Raw genomic sequence first — 22,769 nt, 5'->3', positions numbered from 1 at the left:
TGCCTTAATTTTAATCATTTGTAGCAGGGAAGCCTTATTGCCCACTACCACCCCTTAAGGACTGTCCCCTACATCTGACGTCTTTGCCCAGGAGCTCTGTGTGCGAAGGTGAATATGTTATACCCTGAGTTCACTTGCACCCAGTTGCGTCTGGGTCTCTGCGTGTTCAGACTGAAGTCCTGCAGTTGGAGATGTTGGCTGGAAGGTTTTATTTCATATCTTAGCAGACAACGCTACTGGGCCTGTAATCTAGCTAATAGGCTAGTAATTAAAATAGATGTCAGAGACATCAGTGGACCTTAGATGTAGATTGAAGCACTACGGTATGAGAGAATAAGCATCTACTTGGTCTAAGAAAGATCTAAATAAGAACTGAAAGAAAATAAATTTTTCATTAATGGAAAGTGGACTGGGTTATGCCTCAAGGACAGGACCACATTCAGGAGGTAGCACTGCCCATAAGGAAGGAGCCGTGATGGCCCTGTCTCAATGCAAGCAAAGCCTCATAATGCCATTACCACCTCGCACTGCTGCCCAGCGCCAGCTGCTCTTGGAAAGGCACCAGTCTCCAGATAACGCCAGACAAGGGAAAAGGTGCCAAAAGAAATTGATTTTAGTCTGGCTGCAAGCTCAGCATGTTTCAAGTTTGCTTTCTTAGGTTAAATTTCAACAGTTTTTTTGTGCAGTAAGACCTTGGCACTAGCTTTCGTCATGTTCCTGTTGAAATAATTTTTCCCACTGCAGAGCCCTGGGCTGCCCTCTATTCTTTCTGTGCTCCATGGGGGTACTAGGTTGTGAAACTTAACCCTCCTTGTCCCACAGGACATGCTAACCTCAATCCTCTGTCCTGGTGGTGGCGCAGGCACCCCAGCATGGTGGCAACCTGTCGTGGCAGCCCATAACTGCTCTGTGCTCAGCGTGCTCCGGAGAGACTTCCAGCCCTCAGGGTGCCATACCAAAATGTCCTCCTGCAGAGATTCTTCTACCAATGTACTACAGCTGGGAACTCAAAAATAGTTTAAAGCTCACTTGCACCCCAAGGAAAGTCTTTGTGCAATGCTGTGCACGCAGCTAGGGTTTTTCATCCACCCAGGCATTCATCCAGGCTGAAACCCGTGTGTGGGAGATGGAAAGGTAGAGGAGATGAGAAACAAATGTCGTTGTGTTACCACCTGGACAAAGGTTCATGATCTCCTCTTGGAAGAATCTGGTTTTCTTCATGTGTACTTGTACCCTCTGCATGGTACTTTTTGCCTTCTTCCTTCTTAGATTCCTCTGTTGTAGCGTTTTTTGGAAATTGTGACAACTTAGTTTAAGCTCTGTTTCTGTGTGATTGCTGTCTGCTGGAATATGTTTCTGCGATAAGGACATGTAGCTGCTCAGTGTTTGGCACTACCTTTCCCTTAAAATCTATTAGCAGCAGGAGCAAATCCCAGAACATAGCATTCACATTCTCAGCAGGCCAGAACTGATTTTAGTTTCCTTTTTATAGAATCATGTAAAGTACTGCTTACCATTCAGTACCTTGTAATCCCTTTTTGTGTTTCTTTAACACTTTTTACAGGGATTTACTGATTAAAGGAAAAATAGTAATGGCAGCTATCAGTTGGTTTCGTTGTCTTAAGATATCGTTGAATGTTCCAAATGCAAAGAAGAGCCACTTCACATCCAGGAATCCGATTTTTCTAAAGGATGCAAATATCCTCCCAATTTGAGAGTAGTATTTGAATATCCACATTGTATGCAGGAGTGGGCAAACAAAACAGACCATTTCTGCAAGCTTGTGGTTTTAGAGGAAAGTGCATCATTGGGATGGTGCAGCTCTGGCCCTTATGTTTGGTTTGAAGTAATTAAATAACTTGCAATAAAAGGGCTATTTCCTTTTATGAGTATTTTTAACCTCTGCCTCCAATGTGTATCAGAAAGATGTTAAAATATCTAATCATCTCTAAGTATTTATCATATTTTGAGTTAATTAAAGCAATTTTAAATACTCTATGGACGATAAAGCTATAATACATAAATATGTATTACAGTATACACAGTGCGGCAAGTAAACTTCTCATTCAGACCATATTTCTGATTGCTTTTCTATATAAGTGTCACAGTCATCATTATCTAGACTGTATTTACAGAGCACATGGGGACCAAGACCACCAAATTTGCCTAGGGGAATTTAAGTGGGGTCATATTTTTGCTGCACTTGTGTGAGAAATGGTGTCTCGGCTTTGATTTGTATTTCCTGTTGTTTGTCGGTTTGTGAAGAAACATCCGTGTTATCTGTGTCTTGCAGGAAGCCTGCACTGCAGCCGGTCAATATGTCTCTGCTAAAAAAGCATAAAAACATTTTAATTTGCAGCACTTTTGTTTTAAAAAATGTGATACTGTTATTTCAGAAATTCTGCAATTTCTCTTTCCTTCATTTGTGTAGATCAAAAAGTACTGGCAGCTGCCAAAATTTGTACTTTCTTTGCTTTGTGTTCAATAGTCACTTATTTTTACCAAGGAACTGTGAAATCCTTTACAGCAGTTATCTACAAAAAGCTCCTGAGCTTTGTTATTTATGTTGCTTCTATTCTTTTCCCTACCTCCTATTCCACAAAAAGGTTCCAGATGCATTTATTTTCAGGCAGTTAATTATCCCCAGAGATCAGACGTTTGGCTGATTCATAGAGAAACTTACAGCCTTCCTTACGGTTGTGGTTTTTCGAGTAGGAACTAGCTTCCAGATTTCACCTTCTTTCCTCTCACGATCTGATTCTTATTATGAGTAAGGGCTTCATCTCACTTCACTCTTATATGACTGCAAGATTTTCACTGTAGGTAAGGCTGGGGTTTATTTTTTTATCTATATAAATTTATGTATCTATGTGTATATAGATTTTGTACATATACAGAGAGAAACTTCTATAAAAATATGTCATAGGCTTGAGTTCTCTGTAGAATTCTTAAAAATTGTATTGCTTTTTCTTTTTGAGTGGAATGATACAAAAGTATTGTGATACTTATAAGTAACTGTGATGATCTTTTTTCAAATCATTCATTTTAGCAAAGGGCACTGTGATCCTGTTTATAGTAACACTTGGAAGTGCATAGCTGAAAAGACAGAATTTTATAGCCATAACCTAAGAAATTGCAATTTTTCAACAGTTTCCTTTTTTCCCAGTTCTTCATATTATTTTTAAATATTGCCCAAAGCTGACATTATATTTTTGTTAGTAAAGTAAGCAAGCACTGCGTCCTCTTCAAAGGAAATTTGGGGCAAAATGGCTCATGAGAAGATCACTGCCTGAATTGAAGGGATTTAAGATGTGTCCTCTGTTCAGACCTGTTCTTAAATAATGAGTTTTTCAAAGTGATAATCTGCAAAGGGGCATTTGATCGTCTGAAAAATGTAGTGCTTTGTTCTCAACTTGTACCACACCAGCAATTATGCAGAAAGGCAACATGAAGATTCTGGAGGACACGGTGAGATCCACGGTAGGGTACATTCATTCCATCCCACGCGGACAAAATGGGATTACCTCCCAAAACCTCACAGGATAATCCCTGAACATCATTGGTCAAATGGCTAGCTGATTTAGCTGAGTTTTTATCTTACTTGCTGTCATTCAGAGGCTTCTGCCCTACCTATGAGTGATTCAAAATTATTTGTAATAGGCATATGCAGAGTTCCCCACAGCACTGTGCATGTAATGCAATTGTTTTAATATAATTTTGGAGGAGGTTTTTTGGTTGGTTGGGGTTTTTTTCAGAAAAACTGCAACAGACTTTTCAGATTTCAGCAGAACCATGAGTTAATTGCAGGCATATTATTGTTGATAAGTGATATGGAGCATACTTGGAACATCTCAGTCCTCTGTAGGCGGCATAAACAGCTTTTGGTCTGGTGATTTTCATACTCAGAAACTCTCACTTTAAATAGGGGGTGGAGTGCTTTGTGGCAGCTTTGCATTTGCTGTAACAAGGAAAAGACACACAAATTCTCTCTTTGACACCCAAGATCGGCTGTTTAAATGCTACTGGTGTTTCTTTCTTCATCCAAAGTATTTTTTTCTGGTACTTTTTCAAGTATAAAAAAGAGTAAATGAACAACAATAGAGTGTCCGGTTCCCAAGTAGTCTCAGGGCTTCTTGTTTGGAGAGGTAGCTTAAATTAGGCAAATGAAAACAAGTTTCACAGGCTTATTCTGCATGTAAAAATGGCTGGTATTCTCAGACGATTATGCTTACTCACTTTATTCAAACCAGCAACTGGTGAACCTCTGCGAATTTTCTATGGGCAGCAAGGTTTGGTCCAGCTCTGAATTTGGTGAATGACCACCTGATGTCTCTCCAAATTTCGTAACCATCCTTGCTTCCTGCAGTCTCCCTCTTGCCCTCATCTGCAGTCCTTCCCTGGAACAAATCCCGCATCCCACCCACTTCTCTGCCTTCAACTCTGCTCCCTCCCACCCAGCCCTTACTGCTGTGAGTCACGGATCTTCTGTGTCATGCTGTCCCTTCCTCTCTTCAGGAGGGACAACCCCAAATCTCTGGCTCACTAGCCAAGCTGTCATTAGCCAACTTTCTTGCCCCTCTGGAAATGAAGGCTATAATGGTCTTCCCTCTGTTGCCTACGGGGACCTTGTTTTCAGCATGAGAATGTTTTAGCCAGGACAATTGTGCTTTTATGGCCCTCATCTGAAACAATGTGTTTTCCGAGGGTTTCAGAATTTCAGCAGAGGTGTTCAGAAAGGAGTCAGAAAGTTGGTTATTGAGGACATTTTTTATAGTAGCAGTAACATTTTCCCTACTTTTATATAAACATTTTTCCCCCAGTAGAGGATTTTTCACACACAGACAAATTAAATCTTTGTAATACGATGGAATTTTTAATTTTATATGTTTTGCTTTTTCTTTGGGGTGATGAGCTTCCCTCGGTAATACTCCTGGTACCTTTTATTCTGTGTCGCTGATGAAAAAATTAGGTATCTACTGATGGATATCAGTCAAAAAAAATACTTTTTCAAACCAAAAATTGAAACAATTGGACATCTGTGGATTCGTACACCCAGATGAGAAAGCCAAATATTAAATTAATATATTAACAATGTTTATAGTTTTATTACCCTGTAATTATATCATACTTCCTGATTGTTTTTCTTTTCATCCCAGTCTATAAAATGTAGCTGCCTGAACCTGTTTTGAATGTCTACGCTTCTAGTTTTAGACCTAGTGATGTTTTGCCAGGTTCAGTAGAAGAAAAAGGCAGTTGCTGGGATGGAATTGTTACTGTGGAGAGTGTCGATGCCTGCCAGACATCAGAAGCTGAACGAGACACAGCTGGAGACTTGGTTTGGGCCAATAGTTACGTTTGGCATCCTTTCTGCCAGGCTGAGTGTAAGGAACAGTTAAACCCAGCCTTGAATAGCAGTGGCTGCAAAGTTACAGCAGGGCCAGGTTTCAGGCATTTCACTGGTACTACCAGCAAAAACACAGGGAGGAGGGAATTATCTGTCAACTAAGCCATCAAAGAAAGCGATTGCGAATATGGTGCTCTCAAATGCAGAGCCCGCTGAGCACGCTGTTGACTGAAATTTACTGCTGTTGTTTATTTCTGTTAGATGCCAGGAAATTTGTATGTATCTATATTTTTGTTAAACAAATATCCATAAAACTGAAAATTATACATACTATCAGTTCATCTTCCAAATTGAAATAACTCCACAGAAGCCAGCATATTGGCTAATCACTGAAGCCCAAGATGAAACATCATCATTACTTGGTCATAGCAAGAGAGTTCTTCTGATAGTTTGATGATCCACTGGGACTGGACTTGTCTTTGTTTCACGGTTGTTGTGCAATGGTTATTTCATCCTAAAATTCTACTTTCATGCCATGAAAGAGACTTTATTTTAGTTATTGATTATTTATTAATTTAAAATGCTAACATACATTTTAGTTGTATTTTGTGACTGACATTAAATGTTAATAAATACTAAAATAGAGGTTATGCACTGATTACATTGAATCACTTTCATCAACAGTCCGAGTTCCTTCTGTTGATTTTGGACAGCGGCTTCTGCAATGAATGTCCCAAAGACCTTCGTGGAAAAAAATCTCATTACCCACATAATTTCATAGAAGTAAGGCAGCATTTTGCCATTGCTTCACCTATCTGCTGCAACTGTCTGTGGGGTGGAAAATGGGAGGGTTTTGGCACTGAAACAATTGTGTGGTAATTTTTAGGAGGAGTACAAAAAATTTTTTTCAGTTGACAATAAAGGCAAGATAGTTGGGTGAATGAAATAACAGAGAGATGCCTCCTCTTTGGAAGAAAAGCTGCAAGGCTTTTAACGATTACTTGGAAGAAAGATTTTGCTTTTATATTATACCTGGCTATCTCTGAAGTTTTTATGGGTTAAGTCTTATAACTCATGCTACACAGTTTATAGCAAATGTGCAAAACGCTGTACCACCATATATACCTGCCTTCGGTGAGGACAACTGCCTCCAAGTGGACAGAGCTGGAAGAGCTGGAAGAGAAATGTCTCAGTTATGGTTGAATAGTATGACAATCCAGCAGGTGGAGGCTACTTAGCTTTCTGGATTTAATATGATATTAGAAATCCAGTGGTGGGAACTACAGAATAACATGCAAACAGGTAAAATTCCCCCTCCTCAGCTTCAGCTAACTTTAGGTGTTTTTCACACCATGGTTGCCAGTTAAGTATTTCTACTAGCACTACTGTAACCACCTCATCATCAGCCGACTTCCATTTTAAGGAACCCTATGGCTGAATTTAGTAGAAGAGCCTGACTCACTGGAGAATTAGATAGAGTTTTAATTAAGGACTGGAGAGGGGACGCCCATCTGATACATTCCCATAAGCCTGAATTGCTGATGCTTACCCATAGAAGCACTGGACCAAGCTGTCTGCCATTTTCAGCTTATTGTAGATCAGAGAGCTCATACCCACCGTGTTGACAGTAGAACGATTTAGCGAAGCTAGATTTTTGTAAATTTTTTGTAAATTACCCACTTGGCACAGAAGCATGGCAAAAAATAAAGGTTGAGCATTGGACAAAACTTCTGCTGAGTGACTTGGCCATGGTTGTAGAGGGGTGGTTAGGAAGGAAGGGTGATAAGTTGATGCATAAACTGTGTCAGGAGAGGGAGACCACACTTTTCCTCTTCCTTCGCTCCCTGTTCCTCAGATACTCTGCTGGAGGCTCTCTGGCTTAGGATGCAACGCAGAGAAGTATGAAGATGTGTGTAGCTCCTTGTTCCCTACAGAAGACTCAGCTCTGACCTTCACACAAATGGCAGATATGCACAGATCCTAGGGTAAAATTTCCACTGCTACCTGTGGGAACTTTACCACGGGAAGAAGTACAGGTCTGGGCCCGGCATGTGAGATTGGTCTGTGTTTGCCAGGGGTTTTGTTGACACAGAAGTTCCTAAAGAGAGATAACCATTATGACGGCCAATTGATATGTAGTGTCCTGTCTGGGCTTGCCTGGATGTATGATTCACTTGAAATGCTTTTTGCTTTGAGTCAATCGTATGGCTTCTGGCACCGGAATTTTTAGCAAAGCGAGGCGTTTGCTGATTTTGAAATCTTTTGAATACGCAATCATTGCATTAATTTCTGGGGGTGCAAACACAACCTTGGCTTCCTGTGATGGTGCAAATGTGGTGCTGTCTTCTTGGAGGTGTTTTTCTTTAGCCCTTGATCCTATGTGTCCATTGACTTGTGACCAAACATGATAACTTTAAATGGTGCAGCTCAGGGCTGTGGTTCAGGAAACGGCTACTGCCTTGGCACCTCTACCCTTCTTCTGACTGTGCTCCAGTCATTATTGTGGAATTTCCTCTCTTCTCTCTCTTATACATGTAATCCTTGGCCTCAGATCCAGCCACACATTTTGCACGGGAGTTATCATATTTGCTCCCATGGGACAACTCACATGCTTAGAAAAATTCATGTGGTAAGGGCTTTGAGTCCCCGAGACCTGACATTCTCATACCAAGATAGCTACATGACATTACCCATCAGAACAACTTGAAAGCTGCCAAGCAATGTGGCTCATGTATCATCAGTTATGATTTTCAAAACATTGGATTTAGAGAGATTTCTTCCCCAAAAATTAAACAGAGTATTAAGAGAATATTACAGGCAGACTTCACTAGACAATTGGGATATTATGCATTCTGGTCGATCCTTTGATCCACCTTTCAATTGCCATGTTAAACAAAATTTATGCCAGGTACAAACATGTGAGATCTCCTATCTATTCCGTTGCTGTTTCAGTAAGTGCCCGTGTCTTTCTCTCGTATTTTGGTTCCTCCTGTATCAAAGTTTGGAATGGTTGCTCATTTAGTAGCTTGGTTTGCAGCACCGTAGTCATAAATTACTTATTGTCAGACCTAATATAGTAAGAACAAGAAAATGATGTGTTATTTAGATATGAAGTGTAGAAGTAAGAGGGGGCATAATTCTGGCATTGTCCTTTTTCCAAAACCTAAAAAAACAAATTTCATTCACGTTTACATATTAATATGAAAGGATGCATGAAATACGGTATTTATAAATGAATTATACATTACTTTTATTGCAACTCAATTTTTTCTAAATAATCATTTTTAAATGTCAGCTGTAGTCCAGCTTCTGCATTTTTTAAATCTTATGAAGTGCTTTGTAGTAAAATCCCCTTTGCAGTATAACAAGCAAGAAAGAATCTGCTTTTCAATTCCTATACTCAGAATGTAGTTCTAGGTCCTGATCTTCGGAAATCTTTGCTTATGGGTTTTTATTCATGCAGTAGTCCCACTTGAAATTAGTAAGCCCTTAGGTGATTGAGGATTGTTCATGGATGTACAGATTCGTAGGACTGAAACTCAACTGTGTCCCTGTTGAAAAACAAAACAAAACTTCCACATAGTTTGCCCTATATGGAAGAACTGGCTAAAATAACTTCTCCTTAAATGAAGAGGCGTCTTTACAGTCATTAACTAGTTTCAAAAAAAAGTGTTTTGGGAGAGGGAGAAGAGGGAAATAACCACAAAACATAGCTTATTGTTAACTTTTATTGAGAAATGATTACATGACTTTGGACCCACAGCTCAATTTTCATTGCTTTAATCCTTAGACTGGAATCCCCACAAGGGGAAAACTTTAGAAATATTTCCTTTTTACTTTGTTTGGAAGTGATTTTGTTTCACTGGTTTGGTAAAACAAAGCGCATGAACAAAGAGCATTTCTCCCTGTTAGATGCTAAAATACACAGCTATACTCTTTCCGTGTAGTCAGATCTTGAGCCTAAATTAACTGAAGCCTGTGGCAAGATTCATATTTTCTTGACCGGATTTTTCTCAGATTTATCACTGGAGCACTGATTTGCATTTTAGAAATCTAGCAAATTATGCAAATGGAGCCCAAGTTGCGCTGCTGTATCTGCAGTAGTCCTCAGTGCGTGTCCAGACCCTCTCCAGAGAAAAAGGTTTAAGGTGCAATGACAGCAACGTAGAGCTGAAAGTCCCTACGAAAGACTGCGCTTACGTGAACTGCTGTTAAAAATCTCCATGGTAGGTGATTGTGCACTGCCTTGGAAAGCCTGTTTGACTGTTTCTACCAGAATTCTTTTTTTTTTAATATTTCATCCAGATTTTTTGGCTGCTAATTAAGTCAGTCTCTTCTTTCCTGGGCATGGAGAGTGATTGATCGCTTCATTAAAATCTTTTACATAACCTCCCATCTCTGTCTTTTTATACTGAAGTTAAACTTATCCACTCATCTCACTTTTTACTCTATAGGTTATATTTCCCCAGTCTGTTACCATTCTTGTTTTCTGAGCACTTTGCAATTAATCTCTCTTAAAAAGTCAGATCCTAGAAAGGATACAGCACTTAAACAGTAATGAATGTTAGAATAATTAGCTCCCAAGTCTGCTATATACCACTCCTCTGAATAGCATTCCAGGATAAGTTCCTTTTCCTGATTCTTTCTAGGGAGCTTATGCTGTTCCCTATCCCACTCCATATCTGCCAGCTTTCTTGAACAAATGCTTAACATATTTGTCTATTTCAACCAAATTTGACAGAAGAATGCACGAGGATCCATAGTTCTTAGGAGTTTTGTGAAAATCAATGGCTGGGAAGGCAACAGAGAGCTCAGTGACCCTCCTGGAGATACCTGACTGCTGGAGGGGTTGGCATGTATGTCCTGTCCGCTCTGTCCTTATGCTTCACACCTGGCTTCCCCATTGCCTAGGAGTGTGAGGCAGATACGGGACCATAAAGAAGGGGATTTGAAAAACGTGACAATGTACTGCAAGTATTTTTTGGGGAAGGTGAAACTCAGGAGGGAGTAGCTGCAGGTGTTGGTTTGGAAGAGAATAAATGCAATTTCACATTTCGTTAGTTCCACCGTTGACTGCAATTTGGAGAGGATTTTTGTTTGGTTTGATTTGTTTTGCTTGTGGGTTGGTTGGTTTGTTTGTTGTCAAAAGCTTTGATCTGCTGGCTAATTTTCGATTGTCATCCACTGTAATCCCTATACGATTCCCTTCAGTTATATTGCTGGACTGCCTGGTGTTTCACGTCCTCTTCCTAAATGCAATTTGCACATCAAAGAACACGGTCAAAAAAAAAAAAGTTTGGGGGATTACTTGAGTTACTGAAATGGAGCATTCGGATGCACCCGCTGGGCTGTGTTGGTTACTGGACGCTACAGGACAGAAAAGAAAAATGTTGCAAAAAATTGTCTTCCTATACCCTCATTTCACGGTACTTATTCCTGGAGGACATCCTTTCAGCAGCCTGAATTTACGCTGACTGTGTTTTTACAAATTTTGTACCAAAATATTTAACATACGCTGCTCCTTACTCACCCCAAAAGCTATGTTTACTGTATGAAAGCTCTTCTGTCATACAAATAGATTAGGTCAGCCTGCTGAGACTCCTCTTGCCCCGAGAAGTGGAACGAACTGAGCAGGGAGAGAGACCGACGATATTCTCATTACTGTCGCAATGATCGCCTTTAACTCCAAGGTTACCCGTGCACTTGGCATGCTGCAGAAAAGAGTTTTATTCTGTTGCCTGGGAGGCACATGTTGTTTGGACAGAGAATTTCAGCCTGCAGAGCTCAAAACTTTCAAGATAGTAGGGATAATTCAAGTGTGACTATGAAGCAGACAAAAGTCAACTATTGCAGTAATATCACAGTTTAGTTGTTTAGGTTCGATATAAATTAACTGCTGATGCGTGTTGCCTATACTCTTCTTCCATTTCCTCTCTTACCAATCTGATGCTGTATTCATAATTCAGAGAAACTATAATAAAATAAATTATAATAATAAGAAAAATAAGACAAATTCCAACTGTAAATATTAGCATGTTCAAATGCTGTAGACACCTGCAATATTTGCATTTACTGTGCTTATAAAATATGCCAGAGTAGACAAAAGTTGCATACTTGTTCTATTCATAACTTAATTTTGGAATTATAACAGAATGTTTATTTGTTTTTTTATGAGCTATGTTGTAGGAGATTAAAGCTTTTCCCCAAATACCGAGAGGCAAGAAATCAGAGCAACGAAGAGCAATAGAATAATTATTTGGTATGACTTGAAACAGTCCATTTGATTATATTAATTGCTCATCATGGTAGGAAAATAGCTGCATTTTTCATGTCCTTTTTAATGTCAGAGATAAATTTGAAGCATGTTACTTTGTCAAAGGCAAAACTCTATTGCTTTTCAAAGAACAGGCACTGGTCTTAAAAAAGCTCATTTTGAAACCAGGCATCATTGTGCGTCCAGTCTACATGGAGAAGGAAATTGTAAGGATGTGAACTGACAGAAGTACCCATGAAAACTGGGTCTTGCACATGTGCAGTGTCACAATAACTGTCAGGATTTTCACTTTGCTTGTTGGTTTTGGTGGACAGAAGTGCAGTAAAAATATGTGATCATCTAAGACTCATGTAAGACACCAAAACCGATACTGATGGTTTGGTATGCTGACCATTGCTCCTAGGTTGAGTTTCCTCTTGAGCAGGGAATCACAAGGATGAGAATGTTCGCTGTCCTTCACATAGGCATGTTCACGCACGCATGCATCTGCACATGTGCTTATGTATAAATTACATATTGACATTATGCAAAATTCAGACATGGCATGGAGATGCCGTCAGGCTGGAACAGAACCACTTGTGCAGCCACAGTTTGTACTCCAGAATCGCCTACTTAACGTTACATGGGATTTTATCTGATGAACACAGCCGCTCGGGTATAAATGCAGCAAAAGAGGGCTTGAAGATTTCCCTTATGTGCAAAATCTCATGCATTCCCTGGGTATGCTCAACTCAAGCGCATTTAAAAACTAAGAAACCAGCATGCTAATTCAATGCTGAGGGCCATTCCACACTGACAAAAATTTCATAGACATTATCTTTATTTCAATGTATTCGTCACTACAGTCTCTGCTGCTGTGTGTTTGGCCATTTTAGAGAGAACTGAATTGATTTTAGGCCAGAGTTCCTGCAGAGGTTTCTCAGGATCCATATATGGTATTGGATGTCCAACTTATTTCTAGATAACAAATGAAATAAAGGCACTGCAAATAGGTTTATGGCGAGAGGCTTCTTTATAAGCAATTGTATCTGCATTTGTGTGAATAGGGAGAGAGGGGGAGTCAGTACATATCTGCGCCTCTGTGTATGTACCAAACACAGAAATATGCACACGCAAACATATATATTTATGTATAAGCACACATAAAACAGCAGAAGTGAAGGCTGGCCTATAAAGCTCAATCAAATGTTGATGGCTATGAAAAACAAGTGCCTTTTCCTTGAAATGAGACAGACTTAAGGACTTTGTGGTCTGCAAAACCACTTTTTGCCATTTTGGAGTCCTCCCATTTAGTAGTATCTGAAGCTTCGAAAGATTCATTTCACTTCTTTTGCTCCCCATTGCTTCTCTGGTCTTACACAGGGCTCAGAGGCACTTTGCAAAGAAAAGCACAGCATATAAAGCTTCAAACAGATGGATAGAGTTTGGAGTGGCAAAGGGAAGCACAGCATGAGCCGAGTGGTGTAGGCTGCTCTTCAGGGACGGGTTGTGGCTCTGTCAGACCCTTCTAGCCAGTGCCTGGTACAGAAATGACTGTTCCCAGCTCATACAAGTTGCCTGCAGCCGTTTGTGTAAAGTTACGGTTCGTCTTGTCTCACAGCCACCGCAGGCTGTCGGGTTTGGAGGAGTGGTATCCGAGATTAAATTGTTCCTGCCTGTCTCTGGAAGTCTCGTTCTGCTCCCAGACTCTCAACGCTGGTCCACATTCTGTGCCCCAGACAGCTGTAGGATGGAGCCTGGGTTGTTTGCCTAATAACAAGTTGTGGTGTGAATTTGCTGGCTGTATTTTCTCTGAAATGCCACAGCTGATCCTCTTTTGCTTCTTCCATGTATGCCAGTGTCCTTATAAATTTGATATATTTGAAGTGGATGATTCTGTTCTTTCCTCTTCTTACCCTGAATTCAGGACACTGGATCCTGGAAGAACTTTGTTTAGATGGTATTTTGCTTGGATTTTTTTTTATTTATTTATTGCTTCTTTGAATACATTATTCAGATTTACACGCAGCAATGTAGACGTGTGAATGCACTTATAGGGGAGGTCAAAGGCTTTGCAAAAGTAATTGCATCCTCCTCTTTCCCGACATACTTAGCATGTTTTTTCATTTGTACACTAGGTCTCCCTTATTTCATTGTTTTCTGATATCATAGAAAGTACAGCATTTATTATTTTACATCCTTTGCTGTAATGAAAATGTTCCTGTGTAGGAGTAAAGGTGGCCTGCTGAGCATTTTTTGGTTTGACAGATCTCCAGTAATTGTCCGTAAGACTATGCAATACTGTGATTGAACTTCATATTCCTTATCTAATTTACAACATGTAAGGCATATTCCCTATCACCTAACAAGTAGGTGCATGGTGAGACAGTCATTTTATTTAAAATAGAAATAAAAAGATGTACAATTACAGTGCATGAGTCTACCACCCCTTTACACTAAAAACAGGTTGCTTGGGTGAGTAAGAATGACTCATGAGAGTCTGATAATGCTTAAAAAACCTGACATTAAATTTAACCTAAATTTTAAGAAATATTAACAGAAACTTCAGAAGCAGCTTATGTTGCTATGGGATCCTTTATAAAAGAAGTCATGGTATGGTATGTAATGTCTGGGACTGCCTCAGATCTGGGTTACACAACTTGCTTAGGTCTTTTTCTTCTCTACTATTTATAAATTGTTGGTGGGGTAAGGTGCAAAAGTTCCTGCAAAACCTTTGGCCTTTCTTGGGGAGCCTGTTCACACTTTCTCATTGCTCTGTGTGCGTGACTATAAAGTGACCTATACACATAATGGTGTTTACTTAGCCCACAGTGACATCATCACCTTATTTCATTTTTCAGTGAAATTCTGTGGAAGCTGGAAATTAAAATATGCTTTCTTTAATAAATTATATCACGTGTGACTGCTATCTCATGTAGCTTTTGAAGGCTCCTATGCCAATGGGTTGTTTCTTCTTTCTCAATGATTACATTTTTTCTCAGGAATTGAAATAGTTTTTTAAAAAAGGAAAGAGGGCATTTTGACTTCCTTGTGATTATGACCTATTTAGGGACAGAACAAAATCAACATGATACAAATTAAAAAAGACAAGATTGAAAAAATTGTGAACCACTTGCTTGTATGTCTACTTTAAAAGAAAAATGGTGTTATTTGAACCAGCCCTAAAACCATAAATCAGGAGAAATATTACAGAAAGCTGAGTTTTGACATGCAAAGTGTAAGCCCCAGGAACCACACTTTTGTTTTAGGGAATGTAAGGAAAATAACTCTTTAATTTCTGAAGAAAAGCATTTAGAGGCTTCTACTTTATCTATGTGCTTCCTACTAGTATTTTGCCAGCCAATATCCCCGTTGGCTTCAACTAGAGAAATTTGCGAGAGAGTCAATAACGTGAAGTGAAAGTGGTTTATGTAAGTAGGAGTGCACAATTTATAAACAATGCCTTATTAGCAGTAGTTAGAGAAGCACAGGCTAATATCAGTCCTACTTGAAGTCAGTAAGATTTATCTCTGATGTTAGTCAATACATAAGAGGATCAGGCCCTTTGTAGCATGGTGCTTTGATGCTGCACAGATTTGTCTTTGAGACTGTTTCTACATAACAATAATTAAAAATCAGAATAGCAAACTTCCCTCCAGTTAGGTAAAATGCACTGTATATACTTCTTCTAAAACAGCAACAGGTGGGTTAGAATTCCATAAATATACTAACATGAAAAGGAAATAATTTCTTCTTATACTGTTACAGATTTTTCCACTGGTTTCTGGAAATAGCAATTTATAACATACCTCTGCCCAGGCATGTATTCAGAAAGGTGATTTTCAACAAGCCAGAGTTTTCTCTTCTCCTTCATGACTGAATTTTCTTTGCCCTCACAAGGGACAGCAAAACTTCAAGTACTCTGAAATTTCACGCATGAGACATTTCCAGGACCAAGACGATCTTTGCAAAGACGTTTTATGTAAACATCAAAACCTGAAAAAAGCCAAAAGTTTTCATTCAACCTTACATGATCATTAGTGCTAATCATGACTCAAAAGCATATAAAGGTGGGGAGAGCTGGTTTTGAAAAATTTCAGAATCAACTGAAAAAAGTTTTTTGTGTTTAGCAAGCCTGGTGCTCCCAAAATGTGTATTCTGAAAATCTAAAAAATAGATAGGTACACTGTGGAGGTGATTGAAAGTAAGGGTATTTTTTGTTTGTATATGACCCATTTAAATAAATTATGATAGTATTGTGCTTAAGACATCAAACATATGACTTGAACTGATTTAAGAATCTCAAATTTGGTAGTAGGGAGATAATTTGTACCATTATATCTCAATCCAGCAATGCATTTAAGCACATCTTTGCTCTTAGCATGTGCACAGCTGCATGCAGTACATACTTGCACATTCGTTTGGATACGTAGCTTTTACTGTTCTTTCCTTAAAATAATTTGCAGCTGGTCATTACAAAGCGTTGTGTGCTAATATGGACAGGCGGCTACTCCAGGTTAAGCCTTACCCTCTTCTTATTTGCACACTGCCAACAAGGACAAAGTTTGCCATGAAGATGGCTGGAGGAAAACTTGATAATCCCTGTAGGTTTTAAAACGCTCATTAGTCTCTAAGTTCTCAGGCAATGATACACCTACTGGTAAAAATCCTATTCAATAGAAATCCAGACAAATGAAATCTAAAGACGTCAATTTAGTGTCTAGTGCCCAAGGCACTCACAATGAGTTTTAAAAAACTTTTAGCCAAAAATGGAAGATTATTTTTTTCTTTTCCCCTTTTTTCTCTCTCCCTCGTCACAAGGAACCGACGGCCACAAAAGACACCCTGTAAGCTTGTGCCTGGCCATGCTTCAGGTGCCTTCAGCTGAAGGCCAGGTGAAGTGGTGGACATTTTTAGTCTCCATCATGTTTGCCAACCTGGTTTGGGGCTTGCTGTTTGCAGCAGCAGGGAACACGCCAGCTTTCGCAGATCTGTACTTGCAGGAGGAGCGCTAGACCTGCGAGGCAGCACTCTGCCATCCGGCTCCTGGCTGGCACCTGGGCGATGTGAGTAATCCTCCGGCGGGGGATGCATTCCAACTGAAGGGAGCCATCTCTCGTCCCTCAGGCCTCGAGCAAAACCCAAAATGAGCAGCTGTTTCCACAGGAAGAATGAGGGGCTCACTGGGCATGTGGGGCTCTCAAGAATGGTTCTTGCAGAGTTTTTTGAGGAGCAGTGGCACCTATGCTTAGGTAGGATGGGAGGAATTCCTCTCGGGTGAAGGAACCAGGACTGCAGATCTGCTGGCCCCTCTTGGCTTGATGGACCTTGAGCTGATTTCAAGTCCCAGATGGGTGTAAAAGGCATGTTCTCATTTCTCCTTGGCATCAGGTCAACAAGACAGAAGTGTAGAGAGCCATGCTAAGTCCAAGATGGTAGGAAAAACGGCTTTCTGGTGCTCTCCAGCAATGTCGCCTTGGTGGTCCATGGGCAAGATGAACAGCCAAGGGCAGGGTCAGCGGTGGTCATGGTGTCCCCGCATCACCCACAGCCAAGCCCAACACCTAAAAGACACATGGGGCAAATGGCAGGACCACGGGTCTATCAGGCAGGGCTCAAAAGGTGAGCAGGCAGTTCAGCCATGCCATCACTCATCCTCACGCCTGCAAGCAAAACTCATTTTCCACGTATTCTTTATTCCACTGCCAGTCCTCTGAATCACCGTGTCCTTCCCTGCTTCCCCCTCACTTGTACCCACCCCTAGCTTGCGTGATGTTTTTTAAAAGATGAAAAAAAATCAAACTTTGCTGCCTACAGATGTTTTGGGGATATTCCTTATATAACCCTGCCTTCGCCTTCTTCATTGGGCAAGGCACACGGTACAGCAGAAACAGAAATGTGTGACGTTTTTCTTGACCTTTATGCTTCATACTAACTGGCAGGGATAATTTCAAAATATCAAGAAAGCAATTAAAAGAAAAAAACCAAACTTGACATGTAATAAATAATTTAACACCTCACCCTAATGCAACCTTCAACGTCTTTCAGTCACATTATAGATGTATACTCATCATTTTTTGTGGTGTTTTGCATAAATTTCATTAGTAGGAACAGAGTAATGTTAAAACACACACATATACACAATTTGCTGGCTTTTCAGTTCATTATGAAATACTTCACCTCTGGGCAGATGACTAATATGCTATTAAACTTCTCTATCCTTGAGTTGTGTCGTAGCCAAAAAAGGGGTGCAGTCACTCACGATCTTTATTAAATGAGCTGAATACACCCACTCAGGGAAAATGCTGTTGTATGACTTTCATGTGTCCTACGGCGGCGTTAACATGCTTTTGGGTCATTTAGCTCCACATTGTGGGGCCACAATAATAACTCTGTAGTGAAAATTGGGGGAAATTTCCATTATAACCCTGTGCTAAGTAGTTTGGGAAGCATTACCCAGAAGTTTTAAATTTCCAATTAGTGGAAGGAAAACTTTGGCTGCATATTGATTGGATTGTGTTTGGACCTGGGGCTGCCCTACCGTCCAGTCCGGTTGACCATCGTACACTGTCATAAAAAGATAGTTGCTTTTGTTGAGTAATAAAAGGGAGGTGTGGACAGTTGTATCCCAGTGCTAGCAAATTTGAATGATCCCAGTTTAGATCCTCTCTCTGGCAAGGACCCCTCTTATTACAATTTTCCTTATTTTCCTGGAACTTTGGTTTCGTATCTGTAAACCAGGATAACGAAACTGGTTTTTTTGCTGCTCCAGCTTGCAGCGGGTTGTGTGAGCCCGATCTGCAGAGGCTGGTGTGGTGCCCCCTCCAGCACACCAGGACTGTGCCTGGAAGTGGGGGGGTTTCACTGCCACTGAGGTGCTGAGGTACTGCAGCGCTGGCAGCTAATTCCTCTTACTTTGCCACCTAATCGAGGGATAAAACGAATGCTGAGTTTTTGGTGTAGCAGTTCACTGCTGCAGACTACGGAGTCTGTGTACCGGGGGACGCAGTGAACTCAACCGTTTGCGTGGGGCAATATAATCCCAAAGAAATTTTTTGTTTCAGTTTTTCTATTATGTATGGATTAATCTTTAATAGAATTGATCTTAAACTTGAATCATTTCCTATTGATTTTGTTATTAATTCTGTCTAGAATTAGACATATACTCCTTTTTTTTTTTTCTTTTAAGATAAAATGTTCAGGAAGAGGTGAAAACATGCAACTGCTGTGAATGGTGAATAACAAATCCAAATGGCTCATATAATACACAACATGTCAGGAGACATTTTGTGAAAATAATTTAGACCAGAACCAGCCTATTTTCAAGGGGGAATAGGAGACACTTTTCACATTTACGCCCATTAAAATTGCTCTATAAAATACTGTATACTATATAATATATAAAGTACTATTTCTCTATAAAATACTAGATTAATTAAGCTCTGATAACTTGGGTTTAAGAAATTGTTTCTTTGTCACTGTAACTTTTTGTCTACCCTTAAAGCTGCCCTTATTAAATGTTGCATGAGAGTGACTCAAAGGCATTTAGAAGAACACTACTCTAATTACCCATACAGGACCAAACTTGACAGAAAATTTGGGATATTGTTCTGGCAGTAGCTGACAGTGACGACACTGACAATAAACTCACCTTATGAGCAATTCCATTCAGTGTGTTATGAATGGAGAATCATCTGATTTGCTTGTGTTCAGGGATATACTTTTGTCTGGGTAGGAAACTTATTTTTAAATTAAAGAAGTAATATTCAGGACATTTTTCCTATTGTTTATGTGTTTTTTTTCCCAAGCTTGTGTTTCTTGAAATGAACTTGGAATACTGTAGACATTTTATTTCGTAAATGAGGAGTTCCTTGTCCTCTCACTGGGGCGTATTCTAGTGATAATGCTGTAAATTCTAGGAATTCTAGTAAATTCTAGTTATTCTAGTCATTCTAATGACAGAATGGTGTAAATTCTAGTATTTCTAAGAAATGTCTACTGCAGTAAGAGAATGATATGGGAGCTAAATTTTAAATCTTTCCACAACAAAAAAATAAAAGCAAAACCTATTTATTCCTCTGAATAACTTTGTCAGTAAGAACTCTTTCCTTTAACCTTCTTTATTTTGTACACAGCATTACTATGGAAGTACCTGAATTGAAAGCAGTTTGTTAGCTATTACTCATCATGAACAAAGGAAAAAAATATCAGGAATGAATCAAGGGCCTTTTTTTAATTCGTGTTCAAGACACGTATTTATCGTGAATGCCTCAGATTTACGACTCTAATCTTTAGCCTTACAGTGCTATGCAATAGATCCTGAATTGTCTGTGTGGTAACATTTCACATTTAATTCCTGTGACATAAATTGCCTAATGTTGATCTTTAAAGAACTTTTAAAGTGTTTAAACATTTAATGGAAAAGATAAAGCAATATGATTGTGATCAGAATTACATTGAGATAAAGGTGTTTAGATTGCCACAGCTGCTCTACTAATGAAAGGCAAAACCCATCTTTATCTCACTACGATTGTCACCACAGTAAAGGTTCTTATGGTGAAACTATTTTAGTTTATTTTCTGAAACTATTTTAATTTATTTTCTGTTTTTTTATAATTTGCAGCCTTAATCAAAAAAGATACAATCAGAAAAAAAAGAAACCACCATGTGGTCCAAAACAAAGTAAATATTTTGAACACTATTTCAAACCAAAGCTTAGTCTTAAGGGTTGTCATTACATCTAAGGGATTGCAAATTACGATCCTATGTATTAATTGTTGTTTCATAAAGCCAGGCTAAAGAAAAAGACAACAGGAGTTCAGCCATATGATGGTATGGTCATTATTAAAATAAAAAATCAACAGCTCACAAGAACATTAGCCAAAAGATGAATAATTTAGAGGTCAAGCTGACACATATTGGACTAACTTCCTTCGCCCTTAACATTCATAAGTCTATACAGGTCTCATAGTATGATTCAGATCTCATAATTTAATGAAACAAACTTAATCAGAGGTGTTCATTAAATAACAATTCCGATATGGAGATAATTTAGAATGACTAATTAAAGACCTACTTTCTTTTCCTCTATCATTCTGTGAAAAGTTCTACAAAGGTGTAATTTGCTAATTAAATCATGAGATCCAAATCAATGTTTCAGGCACATAATTGCTCAGTGTTGTGCTCTTCTCTAAGAAATCATGGAAATTTCCATGAGAATTGAGGAGGTACGTCCTTTTTATTACTTTTTTAAACTATGTTTTCTGTTAAGATGCTGATAACATCTTTTTCTTTACAGTCTTAAAAAGAAATGGACTAAAACCAGGAAAGGCTTTGAATGTGGAATATATTGAATTGGGCATGCTTGAAGTTGTGCATTTGAGAGCATCTCTCAGGAGCAAGCTGGCTTTCAGGTAAAGTACAGCAAAGCACATAAGCGCACCCTTATTTCTGTCCCTGTTCATCAAAGGACAGAAGCACATATTCCACTTGAAGGATGTATTTCTGTAATGTTGCACAACTAAATTTTTCTTTGTTTTGTTCTCCTTCCCTCCTTGCTTCTAGGTGGAAAATGAATGCCTTAAAAATTAGTGAAAACTCAGCATTGATATTTCCTTGTTCCTTCTTGATGTAGATAATTTCTACAGCCATGTCAAGAATGAAATGCAATTTCATATTGTGTGCCCGTGTGAAGAGAGGTCTATTTTTGAGAAGATCCATAATCAAAAGGTTAGACGATAACTTGATAGGTTAAAAAATGCTGAATACATTAAATATTTCTTCAGTTACAAATATGGAATTTGCCTTTGGAAAATGTTAGATTTTAAAACAGCTTCCAGCAGTGTCCTGAATTTCCAGGAAGTATACTGGTTTCCATGTGTGTATGACCACATGATAAGAATAAATACCAAAACTCTTTCTAAAGTATTCAAGGCTGCAAACCAGGCTGAGTGTAGCACATAATTCTTACTAATAAGGAAATTTACAAACTGGAAACATACATTCTTGTAAAAAAAATGTAATCCTATTTTTAGAGCAGTTTTTAAGGGGTTTCCCTCAGGCTTTCTATTTTACTTAGGAACAGACCTGGATTTCTTGCATAAACAGTGTAAGTTCCCTGGATTTAATTCACTGTTTTTCTATTTGAAATTTTTTGCAGGTTTCTAGCATTATTATAATTAAAGAAAATAAATAATTCTGACAGATCTTATGTGTTGTATCTTTTGTGACACCACTGGGGTATTAACGAAAAGAGAAAAAAAAATGAATGGGGCTCACATTTGAACTAAAATTGAATTTTCATTACAGAAATTTTTTTACATGTCCAAATGCAAACCAGTGTGCTGCCTGCTGGTTCCTACCATCCTGTTTTCCAGTTAAGCAAATGGAAAGGCTAAGAACAAGTGTCACAGAGACTATACAGTTTCTGTACTTTCCCAGAAACTTTCTCTTTACTTTAGTGATTTGTCTTCATAGTTCTTTTGTCTGATTTGTGATTGACTCCTTGTGCACTCTGGGTTTTCAGAAATTGCCTAGGTAGCCATAGTTTGAGTTTAACATATACTTAGAAATGTGACTAGCAATTCAGTTGTATTTATTTAGTTTCCAGTTGGTACCCTGCTCCTCGATGAGTCCCTGAACATTGGCTAAGCAGTCTTTAGTTTTATAAATACTTGTGAAGAAATGTTGCCTTCTTTTTTTACGGGTATTATGTAATCTGAATTAAAAAACAAGCAAACAAGGTAAGTGTAAATGCTTGAAATGCTTAAGACCCCACCTTTTCCATGGGGAGTTCAGTGAGTTAGCCATTTCCCAGCAGTGGGATTTCAGGGTTTTTTTTGGGGTGGGGGTGGTGGTGTCTGCAGATATTCCAGTTTTCAGAAAACTTTTTCAGAGGCAATACTGCTATGGGCTGCAGGGGTTCAAGGCCGACAGACCCTCAGCCTTGCAGCTGTTCGTGTGCTGTGTTGATTTTCACACTGTGCTCAGAGTCATTTAGCACCTAACCATCACAACTGTGTCAGGTCAGGGTTCTTAACCTTATTTCGCTAGTCTGGAGAGAAGTTAAAGTCAGCATTTTCATACCCGTGTTTCTGTGTTGTATTGGGGCTGCTCTTATTTGGCTGTTCTAACATGTCTCACTGGCGTCAGTGACCACCTGAAGCTCGGGAG

At 39.1% G+C, this 22,769-nt stretch overlaps 1 long non-coding RNA gene across 1 annotated transcript; it reads left to right on the top strand.

Moving 5' to 3' along the window:
- Positions 1–2,703: 2,703 nt before the first annotated feature.
- Positions 2,704–21,430, top strand: LOC134508176 (uncharacterized). The gene is made up of 3 exons (XR_010068995.1): positions 2,704–2,823; positions 20,896–21,010; positions 21,162–21,430. It is a non-coding gene; the product is annotated as an uncharacterized LOC134508176 (long non-coding RNA).
- Positions 21,431–22,769: the final 1,339 nt, after the last annotated feature.

This window comes from Chroicocephalus ridibundus, chromosome Z (genome assembly GCF_963924245.1).
Source record: "Chroicocephalus ridibundus chromosome Z, bChrRid1.1, whole genome shotgun sequence".
Lineage (NCBI taxonomy): Eukaryota > Metazoa > Chordata > Aves > Charadriiformes > Laridae > Chroicocephalus > Chroicocephalus ridibundus.
Note: the sequence above shows the minus strand (reverse complement) of the source record. Positions and strands in the feature narration are given on the sequence as shown.